Genomic DNA, 10568 nt, shown 5'->3' with positions numbered 1-10568 from the left:
TGATTTCAAAACTCATTGTTATACCAGAAAGCTTTCCATCCTTAACCAAGGGAGATTTGCTGTGAATTTGATGCCTGACAGGATCTCTTTCAAAAGGGAATTTAAGGGTAACTGCCTCCTAAATGAATCAGCTTGGGTCCAGATTAACTGGGGAGAACTTTATTACTCACAAACCTACTACCCGCTCTATACTTGACCTCCCAGGCAAGCCTGAGCTCCTCCAGGGTAGAGACTGAGTATCTGCTGTATCTGAAACTCCCAGCATAGTCAATGAATCCAAGTGCTTATACAGGAATGAAAGAGGGACTCAAACTAGGAGGTTCTCAATCTACATAGTTTTGGAGAGTTGGACATGACTTGTGGTAAGACAAGTCTAGCCAGGCCAATATAGGACCTTAATTACTGCACTAAAAGCCTCCACATGTTATAAAAGCTTTACCTCCTTTCCTAATAGTGTCCTTTAAGATGTCAATGAATAGAAACAGATTGGATGGAAGGGGTGGAGGTGTGTGTGAAGAGAAAGAAAAAAAGAAGGGATAAAAGAATGAGAGCAGGGAATCCGTAGAGACAGAGCAGGAGATTAAGTGCCTCCTCCACATGAGATGTTTGAATGTGCCCAGATTTTGCCATCCTTGCCTCATTGACTCAAATGTGTTAGAAATCAGTGAAATTAACAAAACCACAACCTAAATGATTAATGGGTCTGTTTTCAAGAACCAAGTGGGAAACAAGCAGGCAAATAGAAGTACAATCCTCGCGCTGTCCCTTTATCACTTTGATCTCTGTCTCCCAGTAAATGGAGGGCACTCTCAGGTCTACTGCCTTATCACTTTGCCGCTCTCCTTTATCCTATCCAGACGGAGTGGCAAGACCAAGGGTCAGGCAGGCTCACAGATGGATCTTTGGAATTAATCCAGATGCAGAGCAACACTGAATCCATCCATGCAGAGCCAAGGGTTCATGTTTACTCCAGAGTACAGTATTTCCTGACTGAAGGAATTCTGGCTAATTACTTGACCTTTCTGAGTCTCAATTTCCTCATCTGTGATATGGGAATAATACTAGAACCTACCTCACATGTCTGTGATGATTAAACAAGTTTTACCATGTATAAAATGCTTAGAGCAGTGACTGGCACATGATTATTAATATTGTTAATATTAATAAAAGCTTTTAGAGGTGATATTGATCACAAGCAGATGATCATACTTGCATTGGAAATAACCCTTTTTGAAGTGCTTTGATTTTGCAAATGATTTTAAAAGGCCCTTGGTATGAGATCAAGTACCTTCACTCACCACTCCCCAAAAAAATAGCCATTTCCATTATGCACAGACTTCTATCCTTTTCTGTAAATTGTCCAGACTTCCAAAATGGGATGCAATATGGTCTTGTTCCTTGGAGGTGGAAAATGGTATAACTATACAGCAACTGGTGGTGCAGTGGTAAAGAATCCATCTGCCAATGCAGGAGATGTAAGAGATGTGGGTTCGATAGCTGGGTTGGGAAGATCCTCTGGAGTAAGAAATGGCACCTCACTCCAGTATTCTTGTCTGGAAAATTCTATGGACAGAGGAACCTGGGGGCTACAGTCCATGGAGTCACAAAGATTTGGACATTACTGAGCACACACACTTACATATAGCAACTATACATATCAGTAGATAAAGCAGTGATTGATTAGATGAATTAAACATAATTTTGAAAAATAAGGGGAATGAAATTCACTTTTTTAAAGAACTGCTTTGTTCCATACTAGATTATTTCTCATTTTCACTAAATGGGATACAAAGTTGTCATCCTCAATAACAATTTCACTAAGCTTGGTTTTCAGATTAATACCACAGGTGTTTTTTGATCAGAGGAAAGCACCACTGGCAATTCTTAGGAACTGTCCTTTGGACAGTATGACATTATTGTAGGTAGGAGAACTGATCATCATTATAGTGGCCAAACAGAATTCGGAATCATGCTCTATAATCACAGTTCATTTAAAATAGGCTCCATCTCCAACATCTTCCCTGGTAAAGTTGAGATGGTGAAGTATAGCACAGCAGAAAGCCACAGGTTTGGCGCCAAAGAGACCTGTATTTTAATTTTGAACATTAATGATTCCAATAAATTTATGGAACAAACAGTTCTCAAACTTTCGCATGGATCAGACTCACCTAGAGGCTTGTTAAGTGTGGACTGTGGACACCACCCCTAGAGTTTCTAATTCAGTAGGTCTGCAGCTAGGCTCAAGAGTTTGCTTTTCTAGCAAGTTTTCAAGCAAAGATGGTGATGATGCTGGTCTGAGGACTATACTTTTAGAACCACTAGGATACATTAGATGCAAAAAATTAGATTCAGATGGTTCCAGAGTTGGGCCAGAGATTCCATATCTATAAAAGGGAAGAATTTTGACTTGTAAAGTTTTCTGTGAGGATTGGAGATATTGTGTAGATGCACCCAGCCCTTCCTCCTCCTACTCCTAAGTCACTTCAGTCGTGTCTGACTCTGTGTGACCCCATAGACAGCAGCCCACCAGGCTCCGCCGTCCCTGGGATTAGGGGCAGTCAAAAAGTGCTAGATATTATTCCTTAGAGTCAGACATGGACTCAAGTTCAAGTTCAAGCTCTGCTGACTGAATGATCTATTGTAAAAGTCATAACCTCTCAAAAACATCATTTATTTGTAAAGTGGATGCTACTGTCTGAATTGCGTTCCCCCAGATTCTTATCTTGAAGGCATAACCCCCAAAGTATGGTAGTTGGAGACAGGGCTTTGAAAGGAAATTAGGTTTTGATGAGGTCATGAGGGTGGGGGCCTCACAATGGGATTGGTCTCCTTCTAAGAGGAAACCAGAGAACTTGCTTCTTCTCTCTCTCTCCACCATGTGAGCACGCAGCCTGAAAGTGGCCTCTGCAAGCCAGGAAGAGAGCCCTAACCAAGAACCCAATTGACTGGCACCTTGATCTCCTTCTATAGAACTGTGAGAAATAGATTCTTAGTGTTTAAGCTATCTGATCTATTTTGTTGTGGCAACCTGAGCTTACACAGTGGAGTCAATCCCTACCCTATAAATTAGAGATACAATGAGATACTGTATGTACAGCACTCAGAACCGTGTTGGCTACCTGTAGTAGAGTAGCCTAATGAGTTTTAGCATTATTATTTAATATTACAATTGTAGTCATCACTATACCCTTTCTTCCAAATCTGTTGTGTTGTTTCTTCTTTTGTTAACTTTGCTAAGAACTTCCCAAATATGATTGTAAGCTGATTGCAGGGCACGTAGATGAGGTGATAGCTAATGAGGGCTAATTCACATCATTGCCTTCAACATTATCATTACAGATTATTTTTCTGTCCCAGCATCTTATCCTTGGACAAGCACATATTTATATAAGAATAAAAATGCTATCAACCCCCTTTCTGGTCTCAGCCTGTCCAAAAGAGTAAGCCATCTCCTGTGGCTCATTTTCTGGTGATGTTCCTTTTTTCAGAACACACTGGTCAGTTGTCTCCTGGGTGGTATCTTGCACATATGTTTTCTATTAAAGTAGCAACTGAAGAGTGGCAACTGTGAATCTTTTCTGGCTGGTGCTCATGTTCAGTTTTCTTCTGCAATTAGCCTTGGGGTGGAAGTTTTGGGAGGAAGGGAGGGGGAGGCTAATTTATGAATTGAAAATTGGACTTGATGCATATGACACTGGGCTAAATTGCTCAAATTTAGCTGTGATAAGAACTTTCCTTCAATCTTTCTCTCTTGTTAAAGTCTCCTCATTTACATTTCTACAGTTGTCAACCATCTAACTTTGTTTTAAAAATCATGTTAAAATATTAAAGACCTGATTAAGTTTTAAAAGTGAAAAGAAAATATGAAATCAAATACTTCTGATTATTTTAGGGACATTGTTTTCTCACGGTGAATAACATTATTGGAATCACTTCAATATGAATGATTAAACTACCAATGGGTCACTTTTAGTGGTTTTTATGAAAAAAATTATATACAGCCATCTGGGAAAAGTTTGGCATTTTCTTATACAGATAAACACCCATGTCCAATATGACCCAGTAATCCCACTCCTAGATTTTTACCTAAGAGAAATGAAAATTTACATTCCCAACAGAACTTATACACAAATGTTTATAGCAGCTCTATTCATAATTGCCACAAACTGAAATAACTTAAGTATTCAATGGATAAATAAACTGACATATTCACATAACAGAATACTACTCAGTAGTGAAAAGCAACAAATTATTAAGCAACAATCTGGATGAATTTCAAAGGCATTTTACTGAGTGAAAAGTTACATGAAAAAGGTTGTATTTTTTACATTCTTAAAAGGATAAAACCAGGGTGATATGGAGACCAATAGTTTATGGTAGGTGGGGGATTATAAAATAGTAGCACCAGAGAATTTGGGGGTGTGAAAATTGTTCTGTAACCCTGATTGCACTGATCTTTCCATGACAACACATGTAGTAAAAATTCATAGAACTGTACACCAAAAGATGTCAATTTTACAATGTTAATTAAAAGAATAATGAGGAGGAAAAGAGATATTATGTCTCTTTTAGGAACATAAATGATTGTCCCAGTGTGTTATGCAGTGAAAATTTTAAATGTGTGTTGGGTTGAATCTATTATGAAATTTCTGTACAGGTAGGAAATATCAGAAAAAATTATTTTTGATTGTGTGGTAATGAAGGAAAGAAGGAAGGATGGGTTTAATTTTACTCATGGTTTCCACTATATCAACAACCAAAGATCATAGGACAATATAATGAGTTAATAGTGCTCATAAGTTGCTTTTTGAAATCTCTAATCCTCACCTCTTATCAACTTTCTGATCTCCATGGCATTTTCAAAACTGAATTGCATCTGGATTCTGAGTCTGAGATGCTTTAGATGGGAAGCAGTTAGGTCAAAAGTGGGAGTTCACTTTCCTTTATACAGCACATCAGCTATTCATATCCTACCATCTGAAACCAATTTGTTGTGTGTAATTTATTCCATAAAGTTGCTGAAATAAACAATGCATCCACGGCTCCTTAGATGTGTATTCCGCAGGGACTTGCTTGTCTGTGTGTGATTTTCAGCTCTCTGGGAGCTTTTAGAAGTACCATCCAGCACTTGGATGTCATGTGGGTTCTTGGAGAGCCTATTATTTATAAACTAGGGTACTTGTTGTGTGTGGTTTGTTATCTGTAACTGATGTGATGTGGACCACAATCCCTATTCTCAAATATTTCCTGAGTCTAGATTAGTGAGATAGTAATGGGGAACAGACATGCCCACTCTATACCTCAGATAAATACAACAGGATCGAGGTTGTCTGGGGGAAATGCGTGAGAAGTTACAGCATGGTGGTTTGTCACTTTCCTCCTAAGAAAACAAGGCACTATGGAAAAGCATGGTGCATTTTTCTGGGTGTGGCCTGACTTCACTTCTGTGTTGTGGATGCTAAAGCATTCCACAAAGTTCTTCCAGGCTTTCCACCTCCTATCCTTATTGCCAGGAGCTTTTGCCGGGTGATGACATGATGTGGAGGAATAAGGCACAGTCCTTCTCACAGATCTCACAGATTTCTTCACAGTCCTCACAATGGAAGCAAGTCCTTTTCAAACTACACATTCAAATTACATTTTGCCTCTTTTAAAGAAGGCTATACTAGCACCAGTATGGATCACTTTAATGTTCTTTCTGTCAAAAATCAATATTTTCATTTTGTCCCCATAATTAAATCAAAGTACTAGGCTTAAAAAATCTCTTCTGAATCCACAGACTACTGGTATCACTTTAAGAGTACAAATCATTACAGAGCATTTTAAAATGCTCTTGTCAGTTCCAGAAATATACTTTTGAGTTCCCTCTTGGAGAGAACAGATTTCTTCTCTAGAAATCTTCTAGCTCATACTTGAACTTTGGAAAATGGTTCCCTCTTGCCTATTTCCTTGGAGGCCAACAATCCTTACGCTATTCAAAAGTACTTTTTGGAGCATTTTCTATATACAGGCCCTATTCTAGGTAGTGAAGAAATAAGACAAAATCACAGGCTGAAAATTTATTTTAGAACATATGAAATGCTAGGAAGGAAATAAAACATGACTGAGATAGAGTGATTGTAGGCGTGGGGAGAATGCTTTACTTTAGACAACAGGTGGTCATGTAAGATCTCTTTGAGAAGGTTACATTTGAGTGGAATCTATACATAAGAAGCCAGCCATGTAAAAATTGAGGAAAGAACATTCTAGAGCAGGCTGTTTCTCCATCAGGCACTACACTCTTCATGTTTGAAAGGTGAAGGAACTGTTTCTTTTCCTTAAACCTTGGGCTGTATGGGTTTGGAGATCCTAGTGTTCAGGAGAGGACACCACCGCCAGGGAACACAAGTCATAATTCTGTGAAACTGAAGGTTATTCTTTTGTAGCTGGTCATAGGCCAAATAAGTGAGTTGGATAAAGATGTGGTGGGAATCCTCATTCTTGCTTATTTTAAGTCCTTCACAAAGGCATTAATCTCTGAAATCCCTCCAGGAATGAGGCATTGATTTTTGTTTATTATTTTCCAAGGTAGAGGCAGTTCTAGTTACTTCTCCTCAGGCTTTCCCACCATAAGACCAGTTATAGTCAGGGAAACAATGTAGGAATTCTGCCAGTTGCTGAGTACATCTATTCCAATTATGCATTATGGAACTGAAAAAATAACCACAGGATGGGCCCAGATACTTACTGGGCCTATTCTGAGACAGACCTGAGCTAAAACTTCATTGATCTCATGACTTCTAGCCTCTATTCTGACTGGTGGACCACAGTGACATTTTGGTTCTTCTGGAATTAGTGTTAGTTCAAAGCCAGTGTCCATCAGTCCCTAAAGCTCTGATTATTACCTTTCCCCAATACATAGTTACCCTGGTAAAAGGCTATAGGTCCCCTTGGGTATGGCTGAGAGAAAGATTAACAGCATAAATTTTTGACAGTATACTGGGGTCCTTCCTCAAGGGGATCCATCCTTCCTTTCTTTCTTGAGAACTAAAAATGGGGTTCTTGGCCTGTAAACTAGCTCAAGGCTGGGAACTGATTGAGGGTCGTGACTCGGTTTTTATCATGTATGTTATATTTTTGTTCACTTGACCTAGAACTTTTCTGCTTATACAGGTAAGTGGGAAGTTAGTAGACTTCCTATCTATTTCTATCTATTTTATTTTTAGGACTGCCATGATTAATTAGCCAACATCATAGGCCTGCAGCAGTCAGACTGTCCTGAATGCCACTTTACTATCCATTATGGTAAATGGATAGCCACTTTACTATCCATTACCATGCCCACCCTGCCTTTGTTGGTTGAATGCTGCCACTTGGCCCCTGCCACCTGTGGATTCAATTACTCCCATCACATTTAGGTTTGCCAGCTCAGTACTATAGTTCCACTGTGAGGTCTGGCACATAGATAAGAGCTCTTTAAGGATCCAGGATTCCCTCATGAATCCATTTCTCACAGTCATGGTGAAATGTATGTCTTGGACCCTCCCAGGCTTAGTGAGTAGGTCTTAAATGACAAATCCCCTCTAACATTCCAGTCTCCCTAAGTCTTCAAATCCCTTCCTCTACATTAAATCAACTGTGAACAACATTTTGGTCCAATGAACCAGCCTGTTAGAGCCTTTTCTAACTCCCTGAGCTGCAGCAATACATGCAGACTCTTTACTTAGTGAGCCCAGATCAATAAATTCAGCCTGCCTCAACTTTATGTTTCATCTATCATTATCCCTCACTCTTATTATCCATTCACACACATATTCTGTAGATTTCTGATCATGTAAGTTTGAAGACTCAACTATTCTTTTAGAGTCTAAAGCAGCTCTTTATGGGTCACGCTTTGTGTCTCACCTTGCGGGGCCTGTTGGCACTTGTGTCTAGCTATACATCTAGAATGGCTTCCCCAGCGGCTCAGAGGTGAAGAGTCCACGTGCAATGCAGGAGATGCGGGTTCAGTCCCTGGGTTGGGAAGATTCCCTGGAGGAGGACTTGGCAACCCACTCCAGTATTGCCTGAAAAATCCCATGGGCAGAGGAGCCTGGTGGCTACAGTCTACAGGGTCGCAAAGAGTTGGATAAAAGTGAAGTGACTGAGCACATAGATCCAGAACAGATCTAGAAGCAAAGAGGGGCTTTCCAGGTGGTAAAGAATCTGCCTGCCAGTGCAGGACATGCAAGAGATGCAGGTTGGATCCCTGGGTTGAGAAGATCCTCTGGAGGAGGAAATGGCAACCCATTCCAGTATTCTTGCCTGGAGAAATCCATGGACAGAGGAGTCTGGTGGGCGGGCTGCAGTTCATAGGGTCATAAAGAGTTGGGCATGACTGAGCATGCAGGAGGGGTAGGTCCCGAGGAGACTCAGTATTGTCTTGCATGGAAACTATCTCAGTCAAGGCTATTATAGTTTCCTCAGGACATGCAGGAATAATCCCTGGTAGCAAGCCAGAAGGTGAGGGCAGGGAGAAACTATAGATAGAGAAACAGCCTGAGGACCTAATTATGAAATTTGCTAAACTTTCATATTTAGAAATGCATTATTTCATATTTTAGGTATGTGCTATTGCTCTGAAAAGAAGAATTAAAATACTATTTTCTGGTATAACCAACTCATTTATTTTAAACAATTATAACAACCTACGATGTGCCAGGAAATCTAGGTGCTAGGAATACCACAGTGAACACCACAGAGCCCCAACCCTCAAACTACCTACGTTCTAGTGAGGAAGACAGACGATTAAAAAGAAACAAAAATGTATATAGCCAATGTCAAGTAGTGATAGGTACTGTGAAGAAAGAGCCAGGAAAGGGGATATAGAGTGATAGACTAGAGGAGCTATGTTAAACAGAATAGTTGGAGGAGGTGTTTCTGAAAAGGAGTAGAGACTTGAAGTGAGAGAGCTAGCTATGTGAATGTTTGGAGAATGGAGCGGAGTTAGGTATGGCTAGTAAGGAGGAATGGAAGGAACTGACAGAAAGGGAGGTTAGGGGGCTGATTCTGTAGGGTCTTGAGAGGGAGAGGGAGGAGCAAGGAGAGAGAAGAGGGTCAGAGCAGGAAAGGGAGGGAGAGAGTGAATTGGGAAGGTGGGAGAAAAGGAGATGGAAAAAGAGGTGGAAGAAGTCAGGTAGGCTGGGGCTTTTATTGGCAAAGTTTAGAGAACTGAGATTGAGAGGCTCTGGAGCAACTGTGGGGCAATTAAGAATAGGAGAGAGGATTTCTAGAAGTATTGCTGAAAGTTATGAATTTCTTTACTTTCTTAACTTAATTTCTTAACTTGGATGGTTTTTCCTTTAATGTTCTTTGGCGGATATGACAAGAAGTGGGGATTATTTTTACAATTACTTATGGTCATTGGCCTGTTTTTTTATTTTATTTTACTTTATTTTACTTTACAATACTGTATTGGTTTTGCCATACATCAACATGAATCCGCCACGGGGGTACACGTGTTCCCAATCCTGAACCTCCCTCCCACCTCCCTCCCCATACCATCTCTCTGGGTCTGGAACTGGACCTTGTGGCACACATTTGGGTTAAATTTAAATTTAATAAACATTAAATTTATGTCTCACATTATCTACCAGAATGACTTTTCAGAGATCCTGCATAGCATAGTAGCCTTTTTTCTCTTTGAGGAACATATCCAGCTGAGCCTATGGAAAAATATATAGTACATGCATAGCATACAGTATATAGTATGCAATGTTAAATTGCTTATTGAATTTACTTTACAATTATCCACAAAAGGTTTTATTATTGTTTGTACACACGAATGTTAGATCCATGTTAAATCTATTTCTAGGACTGTGACTCTACTGAAAACTCTTCATTTTACACAAAGTATTATAAATTAGTTTTCAGTCTGCTCCTTTTACTAGTATGTATGCTTCATTAAGGTAGTGACTCTTCTCGCTGCTATATCACAAGTCCTAGAAAAGTAACTGGCACATAGTAGGTGTTCAATAAATTTTAAATGACTGATAGGTGATTCATAAGTGAAGCAAATGAGCTTGCTTGTCAAACCATCTTGACCCTTAACGCTAGAAAATGCTGGAAATACAAATGAATTTAGGCTAGTTAAAAGTATAGTTAGTTATAACATTTTATCCTTTATAGTTATTGCTCTATAGCATTTTTTCTTATAGTATTTACTTCAGTGATAATGATGAGAAATAACCTCTATTCAAATAGCAATACCTATTTAAATTACATAAACTCCTAAGTTAAAAGAAAATAAGCAAAGATAGCAAACAAAATATATCTACTTACTTTTTTCACAAGTTATAAAAACAATCAGCAAATTTTGGGTTGTTTTATTTTGGGTTGTTTTATGCTAATATATTTAGCAAGAAAGGTAGAAGTGTATTATTGGTATAAACATGGAACTAGGTTAACTTCTCTGGTTTCATAAATAAATCTTTAAGAATGGTAGGCTAATGATTGGTGTTTTAGCATCTTAGGACCACCTCTCTCAGAAACATTTCTCTTTAGGGTTTTATTAAGAGTGCTTATTTTATTGTATAACCATAAATACATCA

Source organism: Capricornis sumatraensis, chromosome 1 (genome assembly GCF_032405125.1).
Source record: "Capricornis sumatraensis isolate serow.1 chromosome 1, serow.2, whole genome shotgun sequence".
In the NCBI taxonomy this organism is placed as follows: Eukaryota; Metazoa; Chordata; class Mammalia; order Artiodactyla; family Bovidae; genus Capricornis; species Capricornis sumatraensis.
The sequence above is the reverse complement of the archived record's forward strand: the minus strand, read 5'-3'. Positions refer to the sequence as shown.